This window comes from Triturus cristatus, chromosome 11 (assembly GCF_964204655.1).
Source record: "Triturus cristatus chromosome 11, aTriCri1.1, whole genome shotgun sequence".
In the NCBI taxonomy this organism is placed as follows: domain Eukaryota; kingdom Metazoa; phylum Chordata; class Amphibia; order Caudata; family Salamandridae; genus Triturus; species Triturus cristatus.
Window position 1 is genome coordinate 325092485 of NC_140594.1, and position 22580 is coordinate 325115064.

Consider the following 22580-nt stretch of genomic DNA (forward strand, 5'->3'; position numbering starts at 1 on the left):
CAGAGGATATCCCTATAGAAGCTGCTAAAACGGTCCGCAATCTGGGGGTCATGGTAGATGAGAACCTCCAGATGCAAACTCAGGCCAACAAAACCATCAGCACCTGTCTCTCCTTGCTGAGAGCCCTCCGCCAAATTCTTCCACTCTTACCTAGCGAGGCGAGGCCTTTAGTGGTCCAGAGTGTAATCCTGAGTAGACTGGATTATTGTAACTCCTTGTATTTGGGTGCTCCCCAATACATTGTGCAGGGGTTACAACGAATCCAGTCTATGGCAGCCAAATTGGCACTGAATCAACAGCGCGATTCCTCTGTGCAACAAGCACTGAGGGATCTGCATTGGCTGCCTGTAAAAGACAGAATTATTTTAAATCCCTGGTCCTGGTCTATAAGGCCCTACAAAATACTGGGCCGCTTCTTCTGCGAGAGCGCTTCTCATGGTATGAACCTAAAAGACCTCTTCGATCATCCAGTCAAGGCCTAGCCTCCATCGCTAAAATCAAATTAGCTAGGATGGGAGGCAGGGCTTTTAGCACGGCAGCCGCACGTCTCTGGAACAAGATCCCCCAGGACTTGAGGCTGGCCGGATCCTTGATGGGGTTTAGAAGAGGCCTCAAGACTTGGTTATTCGCCTTGAACAGACAGCAACCCCTTGTTTAGCTGAACTGACTACTGAATACGCTCCTACCACCTTTGTCTCTGAGCGCCAGGATACCCGTTGGGTGATAGTTGCACTATATAAATGCACTATACAATACAATACAATACTAAAATAAATAAATAGACATAGGATCACATAGGGAGGAGGAGGGGGAGGGAAAGGAAACACAACGTGGAGACGAGGAAAAAACGATGGGGCATATTCTCAAGAACTTGCTCGTAGCACCGGCACTCCTCAGAATGACGGAAGTTCAGTGGATGATATGCCACAGCTCTGGGCAATGAGTCGATGTACGACTTTAGGAGGCAGGGGTAGTTTTTGACTTATGTTTCAAAGGCATTCCATGCAGGTGTAGGTCGTGCAGGGACAAGTGTGTGCGGTGTGTGGGCACGTTGGTGTTCCATTAGCGCAGTTTGTGGTTTGGGAGTCGTCGGAGGCTGGTATGGTATCTCACGCAGGGTGTGCTAGCCGCATTCAGGACCAAGGTCGGGGGTTGGGTTGACCTTCGGCCTTGTGTGTTGAGACAAAGGGGCTTTCATTCCTGATGTCAGTATGACTACTGTTTGCATTTCTTGAATGTGATGTGGACTTCGCACTGACTTTGATGCCAGGCCTGTGATTTGGGGTGCACAGATTTCGAGACACACGCAGCTGTTGGCATGTTTGCATTGGCCTTGCGCTCCTTGTTCTGTCTCTATCTTTTTCTCTCTTGCTTTCTTTCTTCCTTTCTTTCTTTCTTTCTTTCTCTCTTTCTCTCTCTCTCTCTCTCTCTCTTTCTCTCTCTCCCTGTCCTTTGATGAGTGCCCGACACACCTTCTTATGTTGGATATTGTCTTGCAGGCTGTGAGTCACAGAGTATGCAGGGATGCCCCGCCATGACTCTTTAGAATAGTTGTTTTCTGACAAATTAGGATGTGACATTTTGCTTGGTCTTTCAATGGTGAATGTATGAATCAGGATTTCAGTACTCACATGTATGTTGATTGTTGCAATTGTGCGACATCAGGCGGGTGCTTTTGTTCATGTTTTCGTGCCGTTGATGTGCAGTGTCTTCGTCTGGGGAAGGTGGGTGGTGCCCGGGGGGGGGCCCTTGAGTGGGGGGGTGGTCCTGGGGGTGGTGGCGGTGGATGTTGTGGCCCTCTTGGGTGTCTGGTGCGCAGGTTCAGTGGCTCCATGGCATCTGTTGTTCTTCAGGTGTGGCTCTGGGCTGGGCTCCCTTTTGTGGTGCAGGTTGTAGTCCAACTTGGCACCAGGTCAAAGCAGGTGTTAGTTTCCTGGTGCTAACGAGCCTTATCACATGTTTTGTGATCTTATTGCCGATGTGGCTGGACGTTGTGAATGTTGTGGAGTGGTGTTGTCGCGTCTTTTTGCTCGGGAACGCCTACTCTGCATCTCATTAGCGATAGTTGCCGGGGTCATCTGTGGCGATGTTTTTTGCGGATGCTTTCGCAGGAAATCTGGTGGTATAGGCTGTTTGCACCAGCTTGTGAATGGGGAGATAAATGTATCGCAACTTTGGCTGCGCTAAAGTGCCATTAACTCGGCGATAGCTCCTTGACAATATGGCTCTATGTGTATCTGTTGTCTGTTAGTAAGAGGGACTCTGTCAAGATGACGCGCTCTCTGTGTGTTAATATGCTTTATCTGCAATGTAATGGTTCAGCCTAGGTCTTTATTTACAAAGCATGGCCCAGGTTACTGTGGCCCACACAAAAACATGTCTGAACAAATTAGGATTCACACAAACCGAATCAGGTGCACAAAAAACTGAAATGTGTCTTCTGTATGGAAAACAGAGTCAGTGGACTGGTGCCTGCTGGTGGCTACTAGCAGGTTAGGGAAAACTGGATAATAATACACTGCCCCCATTTTTGATTGTCTGTTGTACAACAGATGGAGGGCAGCAAAGCCCAAACGTTAATGGTGGGCTGAAAGTTGAAATCGACATAAATAAATATTGTCTTTTGCCCACATAATACAAAAAAGCAGTGGCAAGAAGAATAGGTACAAAAATCTTATCAATACACTATTTAGGTTCACACACAATTTGAGAGTGAGAGAGACTGAGTGAGTGGGTTTGAGAACAGAAGAAAGTGCAAGAGAATTAAAGACTGAGAGTGAGAGACAGAGTGAGAGAGCTGGGGAGAGGGAATGAGAGTGCCAGTGGCAGAGATAGAGTGTGAGAGAATGACAGAGTGACAGTGAGATGAGCTAGATAGTGAGAGAAATTAGGGGCTGGTACAGGAATGTCTGAGCAATGGAGCTGGGACACCAGCACCCTTTAAAGCGCCTATGAATTTGGTGAGTAGCAGGGAGGACAAGATGATCTAAGGAGTACCAGCGGCTTTCAGACAGCTGAGAGCTGCAGAGGAACTCAAAGGTAGAGGAGGTGGGAGAGTAGAGGGTGTTAATAGGTTGATGAAGTTGGTGAAGGGGTTAGGAGAGCCCAGTATATGAACAGCACAGAGAAGCTTTAAAATTGAAAGGATTAAGGGGAATAGGAAAACTAGGATATAAGAGAGTCTGTAGAGGAGACCGATATTCACAGGGTGAATGAGAAACACCGAACAAAATAATGCTCCTGTCAAATCTTCTTTCAGAGGACCACGGGGTAAGAAGGGGTTACTAGGCACAACTATGGGAGTTGTGGCCTTTTATTCTTGCTGTCCCGGAGCCAGACCTACTATGGGCCCTAGGTAATGTGTCAATTACTGCCCCTTCAGCACTTGAATCTCAGTGGTAGTGTGAGTTGGGCAGAAAAAGTCTTTAGGAGAAGGTAAGCACCATATATGCGTAGGTTCAGAACTCAAAATGCCCATAGTGACCCCATTAAGCTTATTGTCCAGTCCAATACTTACTTTTTGTAATAAACCAGTATTTATTGTACAGACAAAAACACACTAAATAAACCACACAGTCTTCTCTCAAGGCTACCATTCAGGGTCTGTATCCCTCTCTATGTGTCCTCTTCCCCCATTTCTACTAAACACTGCATACCTGGCCGATTTCGGGTAGTGATTCTAGATGCGGCACACAGTAGCAGTGTTCATGAAAGTCTGGCTTTGACCTTAAAAGTTCATCTCATAAGGGTGTAAACTGCTGAACTTGTGCAAGTATCCAAAAGAACTGTGGCCCTACTTCAGTATTATCCAACCGCAGCCTTCAGAAGTGTCCGGGAGTTGGGGTGTCGGCCCGGCATTGCAACCATGAGCAGCTGGCACTGCTTTTTCCTGTAGTCAGCGGGGTTGGTGCATCGAAGATGTCGTAGACGGTGACGGCTTCTAGGTGGTGTAGAAGCAGTGATGCTGGAGAGTGGTTTATTGTATTGCTCATGTGTCCCTCCTCTGGTCGCGGTGACTCCTCTGACAGAGGCGATGGCCCCAATGGTCCTAGTGGTCCCCCTCCAGGCATATGGAGCTCACAGACGTGTCAGCTGCAGTGGGCAACAGTCTCAGTGCCTGAACCTCTGAAAATCAGAATGTGGGGGTCGGCTCCTTTGCAGTGCTCTCTTCTCTGCAGTGCACACTTGTCAAATGGGCTGGCTTAGCAGAGGCTCCAATTTGATTGACACACAAAACAGGCCAAGGAAGTAACTGGGAATGCCAACTGGCTGTCAGCCTCCACTAAAATATGCCCCCTAAAGTTTCCAACACTTAAGCTTTGCTCTCTATAAAGAGTTCTTTGTACACAGTGCCAAACGTATCGTCTCTCAATCTCCCTGCCAATGAGCCCAGTCCCCAATGACCAGCAAATCTTCCTGGAATCACAGAGACCCTTGATGTGCACAGAGGATGCTCTGCACTCATGAGAGAGAGAAAGAGAGAGAGAGAGAGAGAGAGAGAGAGAGAGAGAGAGAGAGAGAGAGAGAGAGAGAGAGAGAGAGAGTGTGTTTGTTTTTCCAAGCCTTCAGGAATGTCAGCAATCCACGTCTCGTGTCTGCGGGTTGCAGTCCTTATCTCCGCAAGCCTCTTTAGGCCCTGGGCTTCCATAAAAGAACCCACAAGCTTCCTTGTTGTGTACCATGCATACAGAAGTATCATGTACTATCCAGTGCTAAACACAATCCATGCAGGCCAAGGGTGAGTTAAGTACACAGCCACAGAACTTTACATGACTGGACTTGTAGGTGCCACTCCAGTGACACAGGAAAAAAGGCCTGTTCACTCCACTGATTACTACTGAACACAAAATGGTTTGCTGCCACTTCCACACTCATGTCATTTAACTTCAAATAGAGGCAGTATCAAGAGGGTATCACTTGGTGTGCCCCTTCTGGTCAAACCAGACGGTATTATCATGAGACAGGGTAATAATGACTTACACGCATGATCGTGTTTGCCCATCACCAAAAATCATTACCAGGGTTCAAGATATCCACGCATTTGGGCCACTCAGGGCAGGGTACACCATCAACATGCACCATACCATCCCAACAGCTCCTCACAAGGAAATAGAGAGCACATTATAGGTGGTGATGCTGAGGAGACCTTAACAGACAGGAAAGACACATGTATAAACATGCAGAAGCTGAATGATGTGGCAGAGGAGGTTCTTAAATATGGGTCTGCGGAAGAAAGAGGTGTAGGGGCCCAGAGTATCACCGCTTGTAAGCCTGAGAAGCCTGTGGCGATAGGAGGGCAAGACTCCAAGGAGCTAACTGGGTGGTAATCAAGATGGTGCAAAACCATGCACCTGCGTGTTTACTATGCATATCGTTATTGCTAGTAAGATAACTAACTGGACTAAATACTGTGAATCACCCTGATGCGCCTTAGGGCATTGTTTTGCACCAAAAAAAAACCTACAAAAAGAAATATATAAATAGGTGTATGTAGTTGCAAGCAGGTGTGCTGACTGAGTCCTCTCTTGTCTAGTGGTAATTCATGGAATTCTTGGGCCATCCTTGGAAAGATGTTGTCCACACTGGGAGAAACTCTGGTCCTGGCATTTTGCTTGCACTTTTCAGCATTTTGGAAACACCACATATCAATGGTGATAATTCTTGGCATTTTGCGTTAATTTATGGCATAATTCTTGGCATTTTGGAGTAATTTAAGGCAAAATCTTGGCCATTGCTTTGAAATTGCTGAATTATGCACAAATCTATTTGATAGCTTGACCTTAATGTGATTTGCTTAGAATCTTCCTCATGACTTCAAAATGTTCTGAGTTTATAAAATGTATCATCTTTTTTTAAGCTACATGTACTCGTATGGTATGTGTGTTTGTAAAGTATACTATCACCCACGAGTGTTTCCGACAGCAGAGCACGTGTGGTATACAGGTGCCTAGCCCTTCCTATACTAGGTTGGTTAATTGAAAAGTCAAGTCTTTAGCTCCTTTTGAAATTCAAGAAGAGATGAGGAGGCTCAGGTGTGGAGTGGGAGTCGTTTCACGCTTTAGGAGCAATGTAAGAGAACTCTTGTTCTCCTGCTCTGGTTCTTCTGTGTATGTGTTGGATGTGTGCGAGTCAAAGTCCTGTGGAGTGGAGGTGTCTAAGTGGTTAGTGAAGAAGCTCTGACTGCCCATGGGGTGGGTCCTAAGTGTAGTGCCTTGAATGTGTGTGTGATTCGTTTGATAAAAGCATGTTTGTGTATCAGGAGCCAGTGGTGCTGCATGAAGTGTGGTGTGAAATGAATTTTGTGTGGGAGACTAAGAATGAATCTTCTATTGAATCACTTGGTGATTCCAGCATAGATGGTAATCCAGTAGTCCAACTTGCTAGTCACTGGGGCATGAGTGGTGTTTCTTCTGGTGTTACTTGGGTGCCATTTGAAGATCTTCCTCAGCATCTTCAAGATGTGGAAGCAAGATGCAATGATGGCATTGCCTTGTGGGGTCATATCCATTTTGCTGCTGATGATGATTTCAATGTCCCTGGTAAGGGTGCTCGGTGTGGGTCATAGTTATTGTGGGCATCCATGGCCTGAAATGTGATACATGGCTTGTAATCCAGAGCTAATCCATATATGACAGTCTTACATGTGAAGGCTTTGTAGATAAAATAGGTTAATGTAGGAGTGCAGAGGATGTATTTACTAAAAATGTAAAGCTAGTATTTCTAGTAAGCAAATGTTGCTAATGAATTTGTTAAACTCTGGCTTGTGCACATAAGTTCATTGTTCAAAGAGGAAAAGCATGTATTTGAGAGAAAAATGTATGTATTTTCATAAAGTGTCATGCTGATGTCTGTGAGCAAATTGATTTATTCCTGAATATGTATGTAAAGCAGATGGTTGAATGGTAAGTAGTATTGCTGTCTGAGCAATGCTGTATGATCTAGTAAAATCTCAGATTTTACTCTACGAACTGCCTCAGGTGGCGAAAACTTGGTATTTTTTGTTCTGTCCCATTTTAAATAGATTTTTAGTTACAGCACATGATAGAGAATGTCTGTGAAATAGGCAGAATGGGAAAATGATAAGAAATTAAATTAATTAAGCTACATGCAACAATAGTGGTTGGTCATGTAAAAATGCATTCATAGCACAAAGTGTTTCACTTATGCTTTTTAAAATATTTTAGGGACATTTTGTTGCACTATTTAACCCCAATTTTCTTAAAATTATTCTACATAAGACAAATATCCAATACTTCTGGAGTCAGTCAGGCGTAGATGGCACACCATGAAAGTACTGGATTATTTAATGAGCTCCTTTTCAGAGTTTACTCTTTTTATCAAATTTATATGAAAAAATGTACTGCAGCAATTTCTTCAAATAATCCTCTGCGAAGAACTCGTCTGAACACTATTGAAAGAGTCAAGCTCACTCATTGAAATTCATAGACAAAAATAACGCCCCACCAACTTCAACAAGCATTGGCAAAGTCTACAGGTCTTGTCTTTGGTAACCTATTGGCTTTGACAATGGTTTAAGCCATTCTGCACAGCATCCCTGATATTGTGCAACATGGCTAATAAATAGGAAAAGAAAACCTATGTGGCTGGCTGGGTCATTTTGTAGGCGCACGCATCAAGCATGTGCACACCTACAAAAAGACACAAGCTTTTTAGGTCTTGCCTGGCGTAGGCTGCACACATGCGCAGTCTCGCTGGCGAGATTTAATGATTTGGGGTATTTTCTGTAAAGGGCATTAAGCCCCGCCCCTCTTTTCCAATGGCCGGCGTCACCGTTTATACTAAACCGTGGCCAGCCATTGGAAAAGAGCAGGTAGTGACGTTCTCGTTCGGCTTTTTGAGCCGTCCCATTTGGACGGGCTCGTCTGACTTCCTTGCATCATAAAAGCTTTCTTATCTTTGTGGGGCCATGTGTTTCAAACACATGGCCCCATAAAGACAAGAAAGCTTTCGTGACGGATGAAAGTGAAAGCGGAGCGTGCTTGTTTTCTTATTGATTGTGGTGTAATAGCCAGAGCTGCAGACTATGGAACCAGGTCCGAGTCTTTGCGCCGCAAAGCATCCTGTGATTCTGGGCATTTCACATCATCTCCCGTGCTCCCCCCCACCAAAAAAAATGAACGTGTAGCATAACTGATACTTATGTAAAGGGTGCCAATACCTTCGGGTTAGGTTTGCGCCATATAAAACAGCCCAAAACTAATTGTGTGTTCACTGCAGTTGGTAACATGGGCTGCTTCCAGGCTATGAGCTTCTCTCGCACAGTGATCCCTCAGAAGGTAGGCAAGCCATCCAAGAGCAACTTTAGGGGATATCGCTGCCCACCCAAGAGCTCACAGGTATTGTATGGCGCATCCAGACAGTTCTCGCTTCTGCTTAAGAACACATTGCGTGCTGGGAATGTTGATTGTGGTGTAAAAGCCAGAGCTGCAGATTATGGAACCAGGTCCAAGTCTTGGTGCCGCAAAGCATCCTGTGATTCTGGGCATTTCACTCCATCTCCCGTGCCCCCCCCCCCAAAGAAAAATGAATGTGTAGCATAACTGATACTTATGTAAAGGGTGCCAGTACCTTTGGGTCGGGTTTGCGCCATATAAAACAGCCCGAAACTAATTGTGTGTTCACTGCAGTTGGTAACATGGGCTGCTTCCAGGCTATGAGCTTCTCTCGCACAGTGATCCCTCAGAAGGTAGGCAAGCCGTCCAAGAGCAACTTTAGGGGATATCGCTGCCCACCCAAGAGCTCACAGGTATTGTATGGCGCATCCAGACAGTTCTCGCTTTTGCTTAAGAACACATTGCGTGCTGGGAATGTTGATTGTGGTGTAATAGCCAGAGCTGCAGACTATGGAACCAGGTTCGAGTCTTGGCGCCGCAAAGCATCCTGTGATTCTGGGCATTTCACTTCATCTCCGGTCCCCCCCCCAAAAAAATGAACGTGTAGCATAACTGATACTTATGTAAAGGGTGCCAATACCTTCGGGTCGGGTTTGCGCCATATAAAACAGCCCGAAACTAATTGTGTGTTCACTGCAGTTGGTAACATGGGCTGCTTCCAGGCTATGAGCTTCTCTCGCACAGTGATCCCTCAGAAGGTAGGCAAGCCATCCAAGAGCAACTTTAGGGGATATCGCTGCCCACCCAAGAGCTCACAGGTATTGTATGGCGCATCCAGACAGTTCTCGCTTTTGCTTAAGAACACATTGCGTGCTGGGAATGTTGATTGTGGTGTAAAAGCCAGAGCTGCAGACTATGGAACCAGGTTCGAGTCTTGGTGCCGCAAAGCATCCTGTGATTCTGGGCATTTCACTCCATCTCCCGTGCCCCCCCCCCCAAATAAAATGAATGTGTAGTATAACTGATACTTATGTAAAGGGTGCCAATACCTTCGGGTCGGGTTTGCGCCATATAAAATAGCCCAAAACTAATTGTGTGTTCACTGCAGTTGGTAACATGGGCTGCTTCCAGGCTATGAGCTTCTCTCACACAGTGATCCCTCAGAAGGTAGGCGAGCTATCCAAGAGCAGCTTTAGGGGATATTGCTGCCCCCCCCAAGAGCTCACAGGTATTGTATGACGCATCCAGACAGTTCTCGCTTTTGCTTAAGAACACATTGCGTGCTGGGAATGTTGATTGTGGTGTAATAGCGAGAGCCGCAGACTATGGAACCAGGTCCGAGTCTTGGCGCCGCAAAGCATCCTGTGATTCTGGGCATTTCACTTCATCTCCCGTGCCTCCCCCACCTCCTCCCAAAAAATGAACGTGTAGCATAACTGATACTTATGTAAAGGGTGCCAATACCTTTGCACCAAAAAAAAACCTACAAAAAGAAATATATAAATAGGTGTATGTAGTTACAAGCAGGTGTGCTAACTGAGTCCTCTCTTGTCTAGTGGTAATTCATGGAATTCTTGGGCCATCCTTGGAAAGATGTTGTCCACACTGGGAGAAACTCTGGTCCTGGCATTTTGTTTGCACTTTTCAGCATTATGGAAACACCACATATCAATGGTGATAATTCTTGGCATTTTGCGTTAATTTATGGCATAATTCTTGGCATTTTGGAGTAATTTAAGGCAAAATCTTGGCCATTGCTTTGAAATTCCTGAATTATGCACAAATCTATTTGATAGCTTGACCTTAATGTGATTTGCTTAGAATCTTCCTCATGACTACAAAATGTTCTGAGTTTATAAAATGTATCATCTTTTTTTAAGCTACATGTACTCGTATGGTATGTGTGTTTGTAAAGTATACTATCACCCACGAGTGTTTCCGACAGCTGAGCACGTGTGGTATACAGGTGCCTAGCCCTTCCTATACTAGGTTGGTTAATTGAAAAGTCAAGTCTTTAGCTCCTTTTGAAATTCAAGAAGAGATGAGGAGGCTCAGGTGTGGAGTGGGAGTCGTTTCACGCTTTAAGAGCAATGTAAGAGAACTCTTGTTCTCCTGCTCTGGTTCTGTGTATGTGTTGGATGTGTGTGAGTCAAAGTCCTGTGGAGTGGAGGTGTCTGAGTGGTTAGTGAAGAAGCTCTGACTGCCCATGGGGTGGGTCCTAAGTGTAGTGCCTTGAATGTGTGTGTGATTCGTTTGATAAAAGCATGTTTGTGTATCAGGAGCCAGTGGTGCTGCATGAAGTGTGGTGTGAAATGAATTTTGTGTGGGAGACTAAGAATGAATCTTCTATTGAATCGCTTGGTGAATCCAGCATAGATGGTAATCCAGTAGTCCAACTTGCTAGTCACTGGGGCATGAGTGGTGTTTCTTCTGGTGTTACTTGGGTGCCATTTGAAGATCTTCCTCAGCATCTTCAAGATGTGGAAGCAAGATGCAATGATGGCATTGCCTTGTGTGGTCATATCCATTTTGCTGCTGATGATGATTTCAATGTCCCTGGTAAGGGTGCTGGGTGTGGGTCATAGTTATTGTGGGCATCCATGGCCTGAAATGTGATACATGGCTTGTAATCCAGAGCTAATCCATATATGACAGTCTTACATGTGAAGGCTTTGTAGATAAAATAGGTTAATGTAGGAGTGCAGAGGATGTATTTACTAAAAATGTAAAGCTAGTATTTCTAGTAAGCAAATGTTGCTAATGAATTTGTTAAACTCTGGCTTGTGCACATAAGTTCATTGTTCAAAGAGGAAAAGCATGTATTTGAGAGAAAAATGTATGTATTTTCATAAAGTGTCATGCTGATGTCTGTGAGCAAATTGATTTAATCCTGAATATGTATGTAAGGCAGATGGTTGAATGGTAAGTAGTATTGCTGTCTGAGCAATGCTGTATGATCTAGTAAAATCTCAGATTTTACTCTACGAACTGCCTCAGGTGGCGAAAACTTGGTATTTATTGTTCTGTCCCATTTTAAATAGATTTTTAGTTACAGCACATGATAGAGAATGTCTGTGAAATAGGCAGAATGGGAAAATGATAAGAAATTAAATTAATTAAGCTACATGCAACAATAGTGGTTGGTCATGTAAAAATGCATTCATAGCACAAAGTGTTTCACTTATGCTTTTTAAAATATTTTAGGGACATTTTGTTGCACTATTTAACCCCAATTTTCTTAAAATTATTCTACATAAGACAAATATCCAATACTTCTGGAGTCAGTCAGGCGTAGATGGCACACCATGAAAGTACTGGATTATTTAATGAGCTCCTTTTCAGAGTTTACTCTTTTTATCAAATTTATATGAAAAAATGTACTGCAGCAATTTCTTCAAATAATCCTCTGCGAATACCTCGTCTGAACACTATTGAAAGAGTCTAGCTCACTCATTGAAATTCATAGACAAAAATAACGCCCCACCAACTTCAACAAGCATTGGCAAAGTCTACAGGTCTTGTCTTTGGTAACCTATTGGCTTTGACAATGGTTTAAGCCATTCTGCACAGCATCCCTGATATTGTGCAACATGGCTAATAAATAGGAAAAGAAAACCTATGTGGCTGGCTGGGTCATTTTGTAGGCGCACGCATGAAGCATGTGCACACCTACAAAAAGACACAAGCTTTTTAGGTCTTGCCTGGCGTAGGCTGCACACATGCGCAGTCTCGCTGGCGAGATTTAATGATTTGGGGTATTTTCTGTAAAGGGCATTAAGCCCCGCCCCTCTTTTCCAATGGCCGGCGTCACCATTTATGCTAAACCGTGGCCAGCCATTGGAAAAGAGCAGGTAGTGACGTTCTCGTTCGGCTTTTTGAACCGTCCCATTTGGACGGGCTCGTCTGACTTCCTTGCATCATAAAAGCTTTCTTATCTTTATGGGGCCATGTGTTTCAAACACATGGCCCCATAAAGACAAGAAAGCTTTCGTGACGGATGAAAGTGAAAGCGGAGCGTGCTTGTTTTCTTATTGATTGTGGTGTAATAGCCAGAGCTGCAGACTATGGAACCAGGTCCGAGTCTTTGCGCCGCAAAGCATCCTGTGATTCTGGGCATTTCACATCATCTCCCGTGCTCCCCCCCACCAAAAAAAATGAACATGTAGCATAAGTGATACTTATGTAAAGGGTGCCAATACCTTCGGGTTAGGTTTGCGCCATATAAAACAGCCCGAAACTAATTGTGTGTTCACTGCAGTTGGTAACATGGGCTGCTTCTAGGCTATGAGCTTCTCTCGCACAGTGATCCATCAGAAGGTAGGCAAGCCATCCAAGAGCAACTTTAGGGGATATCGCTGCCCACCCAAGAGCTCACAGGTATTGTATTGCGCATCCAGACAGTTCTCGCTTTTGCTTAAGAACACATTGCGTGCTGGGAATGTTGATTGTGGTGTAAAAGCCAGAGCTGCAGATTATGGAACCAGGTCCAAGTCTTGGTGCCGCAAAGCATCCTGTGATTCTGGGCATTTCACTCCATCTCCCATGCCCCCCCCCAAAAAAAAATGAACGTGTAGCATAACTGATACTTATGTAAAGGGAGCCAATACCTTCGGGTCAGGTTTGCGCCATATAAAACAGCCCGAAACTAATTGTGTGTTCACTGCAGTTGGTAACATGGGCTGCTTCCAGGCTATGAGCTTCTCTCGCACAGTGATCCCTCAGAAGGTAGGCAAGCCGTCCAAGAGCAACTTTAGGGGATATCGCTGCCCACCCAAGAGCTCACAGGTATTGTATTGCGCATCCAGACAGTTCTCGCTTTTGCTTAAGAACACATTGCGTGCTGGGAATGTTGATTGTGGTGTAAAAGCCAGAGCTGCAGATTATGGAACCAGGTCCAAGTCTTGGTGCCGCAAAGCATCCTGTGATTCTGGGCATTTCACTCCATCTCCCATGCCCCCCCCCCAAAAAAAATGAACGTGTAGCATAACTGATACTTATGTAAAGGGAGCCAATACCTTCGGGTCAGGTTTGCGCCATATAAAACAGCCCGAAACTAATTGTGTGTTCACTGCAGTTGGTAACATGGGCTGCTTCCAGGCTATGAGCTTCTCTCGCACAGTGATCCCTCAGAAGGTAGGCAAGCCGTCCAAGAGCAACTTTAGGGGATATCGCTGCCCACCCAAGAGCTCACAGGTATTGTATGGCGCATCCAGACAGTTCTCGCTTTTGCTTAAGAACACATTGCGTGCTGGGAATGTTGATTGTGGTGTAAAAGCCAGAGCTGCAGATTATGGAACCAGGTCCAAGTCTTGGTGCCGCAAAGCATCCTGTGATTCTGGGCATTTCACTCCATCTCCCGTGCCCCCCCCCAAAAAACAAATTAATGTGTAGCATAACTGATGCTTATGTAAAGGGTGCCAATACCTTCGGGTCGGGTTTGCGCCATATAAAACGGCCCAAAACTAATTGTGTGTTCACTGCAGTTAGTAACATGGGCTGCTTCCAGGCTATGAGCTTCTCTCACACAGTGATCCCTCAGAAGGTAGGCGAGCCATCCAAGAGCAACTTTAGGGGATATCGCTGCCCCCCCAAGAGCTCACTGGTATTGTATGGCGCATCCAGACAGTTCTCGCTTTTGCTTAAGAACACATTGCGTGCTGGGAATGTTGATTGTGGTGTAATAGCGAGAGCCGCAGACTATGGAACCAGGTCCGACTCTTGGCGCCGCAAAGCATCCTGTGATTCTGGGCATTTCACTTCATCTCCCGTGCAACCGCCCCCCAAAAAAATTAACGTGTAGCATAACTGATACTTATGTAAAGGGTTCCAATACCTTCGGGTCGGGTTTGCGCCATATAAAACAGCCCGAAACTAATTGTGTGTCACTGCAGTTGGAAACATGGGCTGCTTCCAGGCTATGGGCTTCTCTCGCACAGTGATCCTTCAGAAGGTAGGCGAGCCGTCCAAGAGCAACTTTAGGGGATATCGCTGCCCCTACAAGTGCTCACTGGTATTGTATGGTGCATCCAGACAGTTCTCGCTTTTACTCAAGTACACGTTACGTGCTGGGAATGTTATGTTCACGCCGTCCTCTGGAACAGTAGAACTACAAGTTGTACTGTTCGACTTGCTGTTAAAAGAAGGCATTCCACATGACTGCATGTGTACCTTGCAGCAAGTGCCCATGTCCAGGTCCAGACTCAACCCAAAGCAGCCCTAGCACATTTTGTCAGACCACCAGCACCCCTATGGTGCAAAGCGAGAGCAGCAAGTGACCCTAACCACTACAAGGGGGTTTGAGAAGCCAGCCCAGAGCACTTTAAGACTGTCCCCTCCTCCTCGTGCAGATCGCAGGTACAGTCTTGCGCACCTCACAACCTGAGATAAAAAAAACGCCGTTCATTTAAAACACTGCACTCTAATTTAGCTAGAATTTTACTGCTTTCGTTGTACTGCACCTTATTTGTTAGGCATTCTTGCAATATATTGCGTGCACAGTGAGGGTTACGTTGAGTTTTAGATTGGTGATATTTGCAATCTATGTTGTGGGTTAACTGGTTTTCAGAGTTTCATACCTACTATCGTACAAATATTTTCACAGTGTGAGGAGGGTACAGGTATGGTGGCAAGAACTCACTAAAAAGCACTGTGCCCTCACCGAGCCCCCATCAAAAAACAAGCATTTAAAATGTAATAGGTCTTGCCTTTGATTAAGTTAAAGCCATTTGCTTTGCTAATGGTATTGTATAGCAAAGCAAATGGCTTTAACTTAATGAAAGGCGAGACTTATTGCATTTTGAATGCTTGTTTTTTTATTTACTGATCCACGTTGGGTCAGTTAAATAAAATAGAAAAAGCCACAAAAGCAGAAGAAAGGACCATGGGTGGGAAAAAGAATAGAGGTGGATAAAGCAACACAGAGGGTGGAATCAAGGAGCACAGGGAAGCAACAGAGGGGCAGGGGGAAGCAACACAGAGGGCAGAGAGAGTTAACATACGTGTGAACTGGTGAAGAAACACAAGAGAACACCATGAACATCATGTACTGCTGGGCATAAATCACAGTTGGAATAATTTCTAGCGGTGTTAAAGATTACAGGGATCTGTTAGCATGAGCTGAAAGCCATTTTGTACTTGGCAGCCATTTTAGTTAGCTATGTGCTAGCCATTTGCTTTCTCCCTCTTCCAGAGCCTTGCACATGCACAGAGGGGCCTAGCTAGTAGAATGCACCTGCTCCTAATATAGAACTGTCAGGCTGTTCTAACTGATGTCAGCAACTCATTACTCCTCCTACTTGTTGACTGTGCATTTTCTGTATGACCATCTATGTGTGTAACTCTTCTCATGTGTACTTGTACCGCCTTCTTTTGAGCCCCTGTGTGGGTATATAAGGGCTCTGTTCTCTGTACTCCTTAGAATGCCTCCTACAGTGACTTGAGATTACTGTGTGATGCAATCTCCCTCATCTGAGGTTAATAAAAAAGATGTCTTTTATATTACAGCTTCTATGCCAATCTCTTCTTTGTTGGTTTAAAAGGACCAGGTGTATCAGTGAAACCCCTGAGGTTTTGATTTCTTCAGCGGTACTAGGCCTCACAGTGTTCGAATGACATCAGAAATATGCACCCTTAGGAATATTCTATTCTATACCCCCCAGCAACCTTATGTGGTGCAACACGTTGTCCACCTCAGGCCCTCCCTATCCATTATTGTAAGCAAATACCACACAGTTAGAGGGTGCACCGCACGTCACACCGATATCACAAATAAGTACACACACAGACCTATACCACTTTTTAGCAGCAACAAAGGCAGAGGCAAGGGCAGCTTAATGCTTTCTAAGTGAGAAATCAATGTGTAAGGCAAATTGCCAGCCAGTGTCGTGAATCACAGGCAGTTCACCTACTGTCACTCCTCCCACATATACACTTATTCCACACTGCTATGAGGTGCAACGGATATCAGGCAGGTCCGTACGGGATGTACTCACACACATGCACAGTCCACACCCTAATGCGGGGCAACAATACCCAGCAAGTCAGTTGGTAGCACCTGTAGACCTGGTAGTCCCAAGCCTCCCTCCCCCCTCTAATTCACCCTGACTATCCTACATCCCCAAATGAAGACACGCTATCCTCTCTCCAGGAACTAGGTCGCATGCAGCCAAAGTCACTCTTAGTCAGGGTCGCAGGGAAGCAGGTGAGGGTAGGTAGCGGGATTAATTAGGAGGCAGTCGTCAAAAGGGGTTTGACAACCACTCGAGAAGTTCATCCACTGGATGTGGAGCAGGAACGGGCTGAGGGCAATAGTCAGTCACACCAAAGGAATCCACAAGGGCCTTCTGGCACATGCCGAGTTCAGCAAAGCACGGGGGGGATCATGCAGTCTCTTGACCCACTTCCATTCATTCTTGAAAGCGTTTCTCCAGCCCAGTCAATCACTCTCACCACCCAGGCCCTAGCCAGGCAATATTACCTGGCAATACAATGTCATCAAGGAAGGCCAGGTGAGGAGAGGGCAGTTGATCCATCATGCTGAGGGCCACAAAGGGAACAATCGAGGAATGGAGAATGAAGCTGGGGAGGGGGGTCTTTTGGAAGGAGGAGGCACGCTGTCAGGTACACGTTGAACAGAGTTGTACCTAGGCAATGTGGGCACATCTGGTGTGTGATGATACAGGTCGCACCAGACCGTCTAGGTCACACACAGCGAAGAGTTTCAAAATCAGTACCTCCTGTTAAATGGGGCACAACTTCCAGTGCATTGTGATGATGGTCACACCAGACAACCCGGGCATGTCTGGTGCATGATGATACGAGTCGAACCAAGCCATTCTGGTCCCACACAACGAAGAGTTGCAAATTCTGTACCTCCCTAGAAATGAGGCACAACATCCGGTGCATTGTGATATTGGTAGAACCAGACAGTTCTAATCACACACACAGGCACAAGTTCAGCAATGCCTCACCAGTTAAAATGAGGCACTACTATGGTTATGCCCCCACCTCCAAGGGTCGCAACTTGTAAATCGGACACCAAATGCAATGAGCATGCAGTCGGCTTGTCACAATAAGAGAGATGCGGCACGATCGATAAAGTATGCCACGCTGAAACCTATGTTTAGAGACCTTGAGTAAGTGCCTCTTCCTAACGTGAAAAATTAAATAATTTAATGTTCTGAAAGAAGGTCATGCATGTTCAAATGCTTTTTTCTTTTCAGAGTTTTATATAGAGGGAACTCGACCCGAACAGTAGCGGCCGTAGGTGGGAGTGCTGCGGGGCTGTGAGGCGGGGCAGGGGTGGAGCAGGGTGGGGGGTAGTAAACTATGGAATACAGCCCAACGGAGGTAAACAAATAAATAATTAGAATTTTGCTGTGCGCGCTGCATCGCATTTGGCAATGCAGCGCGCACAATGAAATTTGTTTTATTTATTTATTTGTTTACTTACCTCCGTTCGGCCGTATTCCATAGTTTACTAACCCCCTGCTCCACCCCGCCCCGCCTCACCACCCTGCAGCACTCCCACCACCGGCCGCTACTGGACCCGAAGGTATCAGAGCGCTTTACATGAGCACCAGTTGTGTTACAGACGGACACATTCATTTTTGTTAGGCACAGGGAGATTAAGCGATTAGCCCAGAATCACAGGATGTTGAGCGTCATTGCTGAGACTCGAACCCGGTTCTCGAGATTCGAGGTCCACCCCCCCTAGCCATTAGGCCACATCCTCTCCTTCGCCTTATAGCTGTTGCCACTGTACAACGGCTGGTGTGTGACAACCATGCAGTGGCAGGAATACATAGTCATGTAGACAAACAACCTGTAAATTTGGCTCTAGATCCAGAGGGGCTCACTCAGGCGTTCATGTTTCTGAAATGTTAACCAGGAGACTTTTGAACAATGTACTATGGACAACAGTTACTTACAATGCAAGTGCCAAATAACAGTAATAATAACAATTGTTCATATGTGTATTGTTTTATTAGTAGTAGTAGTAATATTAATACAAATAATAATAATAATATTGATAATATTAATATTATTGTTGTTATTATTATTACTATTATTAGCAAGGCTTGCAAGGAAGGGATTTATCATATAATAATACTAATTATTATTATTATTTCTATTATTAGTCCAATTCCTTCCGTGCAAGGCTTGCTTCTTTTTATAATACATCATATTCCCATAACAGATCCAAGGTGATTAGAATACAACCTACAAATGTGGTTTTGAATCCGACAGGGCCTGGCTGGGCTTTCATGTTTGCGGAATCTGTAAAATAGACCCCTCGGAAATGGGTTCTGGTGCTATTAATTATTCACATTGCTATGGCGCTCAAAGACTATAGCAACACGTGTAATTTATTATTATTTTATTATTAATATTGTTGATACCATTATTGGAGGGTGCAGAATAGGTTTGGGGGAGCAGACCCCTTTTTACCTCCTTTCAACATGAACATTTCAATATCGACAAACAAATACCAAAGGGAAATTAGCTCGATTCCTTCATCAATATTCAAGAGACTTTCAGCTAATCGCAAGGCCCATTTATCGTTCTTACAGCAAACATTTTTTTGTTGGCCTTTATACAGATATCTTCACTTCTCTGTCCCAGACTCGTTGTATATAATACTGCACACAGTGGGCTCTGGGTCGGCCCCCTTGCCCCGGCAAGAAGAGACTGTTTGGCTTTGCAAATGCTTGTTTAATCTCCGTTATCATTGGAAAAATTAGGCAAAATGTTTTTTTTTCCTTTTTTTAACTTTCTTGATCTTGGCAACTGAGCAATTGCACTCTGTGTAGCTGCACTGGTGGCGTGTTCTCTCTTAAGGGCTACACAAAAGTGCACCAAGCTAGTTAAACGGCAACTAAATGGAGTTAAAGTGAAGCCGTACTTTAAATAAGAAATGTATTTTTATTTTGACTAATAACGGCCTCTATTTCACCAATCCCCATGACGTTTGGTAGATTGTTGGCCCATCTATCTCATATTTTTTATTTAAAATTTTGTGCAGACAGGTAAAGAAAGTGAACGTTATTTTTGAAAGTTCACTCATATAATTTCCCATTTTATGACCATAACAATTTTCTCTCCCTGTTTAGCCGACACTACTGAGCGTAATTAAAACTAACATGACATGAAGGTAGCACTTCACGCTGATGAAAGTCTGTGTGGACAATATCTATTAACAGAAAACTCAATTAAAATCCATGGTAAAAGGGTTACATTGATATAAAAGAAGCAATACAAACTTTGGGGGAATTACTGTGCTTTGCGAGGCAACAATCAGAAACCACCACATCCAGGCTTATGGAAATGAATGTGAAATTTCTGGGGAAATCTCCGTGTAGGTGGAAGGGTAAAAGAACCCCATTAGGCCATACATAAATGAGCAATAAGCGCCTATGAGGGATAAACTCATAAAACCATGAGGTAAACTCCTATGGGAGTATACTGGGGTATTCCCTAGCAAAACAGAACAACTAATGCTTGTTGCATGTCATTCATTGCTGCTTGAGAGAGGAATGGTGCTGCTTACCTGCGGTTGAGCGGTGCTTTCACGGGGCATGCAGCAGCAGAGACCGGGTCCTGCTGAGGAGGCCAACCGAAGGGCAGTGAGGGCAGGAAGAGCGGCTCCCCGGGCTTTATTCGCAGAGCAGGCGAGGTGCGTCCCAGTGAGACAGGCTGACACAGGGTTAGCCACGCCCATAGCCCTACTCTGCGCCTGGAGGGGGTGAATTCTGGTGTTCAGCCCCGGCAGCTCGCTCGTATCACTAGAGCTGGTGAGTTAAGGCTTTACTCATTGATATGACAAGGCGAAGTCGGGCTGTAGGACAAGTCTCAATTGTGAGAAATATTGTGTTTCATATACCAGGTCCGCGTATGTTTGTGCATCATGATATGGAATGCAGGGCTATGTTATGCCATATTAGAACAGCCAAGGTTAGATCGTGTCATGCCATCCCATTAGGCACGATGTTTCAGGCCATGTTATGTGGTTAAAGCATGTCGTGTTATGTACAGAAGGTTTTAACCTTTTCTGGTTGTGTTAGGTTAGATAATATGCCATGTTTAATATTGTTATATATTCTTTCAATCACGTCATATTCGGTGAAACCCATTTCGGTCCTGTCATTTATTGTACGATATGCGTGTCCTTCTAATAGTAAAAGCATTTAAGATCATTCTTGTCATGTGACGATATGGCATGGACGGAAAGGCATGTCATGTTAGGTTGGCTTACTTAACATAAAGTCACGTTACGTTACGTCCTGTCATCTCCTGCATGTGTGCTATACCTCCTTAGCTTAAGCCAGTGACTTCCGGTCAGTTTGGAGCATGTTACGTGAAGTACGTGCTTTAGGTTATGTTGCGTGTCAGGTCGTCCATGCAAGGTTAGGTGCGGTGGGTGTCCTCATCGTCTTACATGAGGGCAGGATGCTTCGAGCTGGGAGCCCTTCCACCCCTGCCTGCACACCCCTCCCCTCTCTTACCTTTCCCCCACACCACCACTCGAGGGCGCAGCTGTAATCTAAACTCTTGTCAACATAATTCAGCAGTGTTAAGGAATGTCCTTTCTTCTGGATGAAAGGATTACATAACATTCACCTTTAATGCCCCCCTCCAGTCCCTTCCATTCTTAACATGTTTATTATGCACAACTTCAGCGGGCCTGGAGTTCTCGGGGGTTAAGAAATAGCTGCGGAAACCAACTGAGTTCACCAAAAGGAAACTCACGATGACCGTGCAGTATTGCGCAGTTAACGCGCCATTGTGAAAGGACTCTCTCATGCTACAAGTCCTCTCTTTCTTAAATCTTTTTCAGTTACTTGCAATGCAGATAGCTCAATTAAAGGGTCTATGTGTTAAAACATGAAGTGCCTGATTCACAAACGTTAACTTACACTATTGTATAAATGTAACATTGGTTGATGCTCGCAAACTCCAACTTAATAGTTTGCGACTGACGAGACTCCTGAGTTGGGGCGGAGAACTCCGCATAGAAAACAATAGGGCTATCCTTTCTTTTTATGTACGGTGTTCTCCACCCCAACTGCTAGTCTCCGCAGTTCTAAACATGCTATTAACTCAGAAGTTTTTCACATATATACATCTGCGGGTAATTATTCCCACTTTAGACTATCACCCAGGGCATGATTCACAAAAAGGAAACTTACACTTTTGTGGAAGATTACAATTGCTGTAGCATCTTTACTACTTTTTTTGGTATTCAGAAAACATTTATCCCAAACAGCCTCCAAATGGCAGTGTTCAGGAGCTGCTAATCAGCAGCCCATTGCCATCAAAGTCTTCATTGACTTTCTAAAGGTTGCCCTGTCTCCATCCTCCTCACTTCGGTATTTGGATCTCCACCCTTCAGCCACAGGAGTCAGGCAGTACACTCCCACTGTCCTCTTCCAGAGGGAACCAGACAGACCCTGCCGCCATGTCTCTGGTAATTCCCGAAAAGTTCCAGCACATTTTGCGTGTTCTTAACACCAACATTGATGGGCGAAGGAAGATTGCGTTTGCCATCACAGCCATCAAGGGTGTTGGAAGGCACTATGCACACGTAGTGCTGAGGAAGGCTGATATAGACTTAAGCAAGAGGGCCGGAGAGCTCACAGAGGATGAGGTGGAGCGTGGTATCACCATAATGCAGAATCCCCGCCAGTACAAAATTCCTGATTGGTTCCTCAACAGACAGAAGGACATTAAGGATGGAAAGTACAGCCAGGTTCTGGCTAACGGCCTTGATAACAAACTCCGTGAAGATCTGGAGCGTCTGAAGAAAATCCGAGCTCACAGGGGACTGCGCCACTTCTGGGGCCTGCGTGTGCGAGGCCAGCACACAAAGACCACTGGACGAAGAGGCCGTACCGTGGGTGTGTCCAGGAAGAAATAAATCCACCACCTTGCTTTTCATTACACTGTCTTCACTTCCACTGTCCGACTAAAACACATGTGCTACACGCTACTTACACAGGCACACGCTCTCCACAAACTCAATGGATGTAGGTGCACGGTTCTGGAGTTTCACATAACAGCAACATGTTATGCAAGAGGGGCCAGAAGGCTGTATTTTCAATAACGCACAGATAACAAGCATTTGCAATGCAATAGGTCTCGCATTTACAAGAGTTTGAGCTATTCACATTGTAAATTACAATGTCTTTTATTTATGTTTTGGTTTTTAAAACAAATAAAAGGCATTGT

The 22580-nt window shown here is 45.0% G+C and overlaps 1 protein-coding gene and 1 pseudogene across 2 annotated transcripts in view; one reads left to right on the forward strand and one right to left on the reverse strand.

The window, feature by feature from the left end:
- LOC146784136 (stonustoxin subunit beta-like) overlaps positions 1–20052 on the reverse strand; it is a 172437-nt gene extending 152385 nt beyond the window's left edge. Inside the window, exon 1 of one of the 2 annotated variants that reach the window (XM_085634954.1) lies at positions 19903–20052. The gene's annotated coding sequence lies outside the window, so the exon portion shown is untranslated. The remainder of the gene's footprint in view (positions 1–19902) is intronic. The other variant, XM_085634955.1, reaches the window with a different exon arrangement.
- A 1730-nt stretch (positions 20053–21782) lies between these two features.
- Positions 21783–22303, forward strand: LOC146784137 (small ribosomal subunit protein uS13 pseudogene; annotated as a pseudogene).
- The last annotated feature ends 277 nt before the right edge of the window (positions 22304–22580 follow it).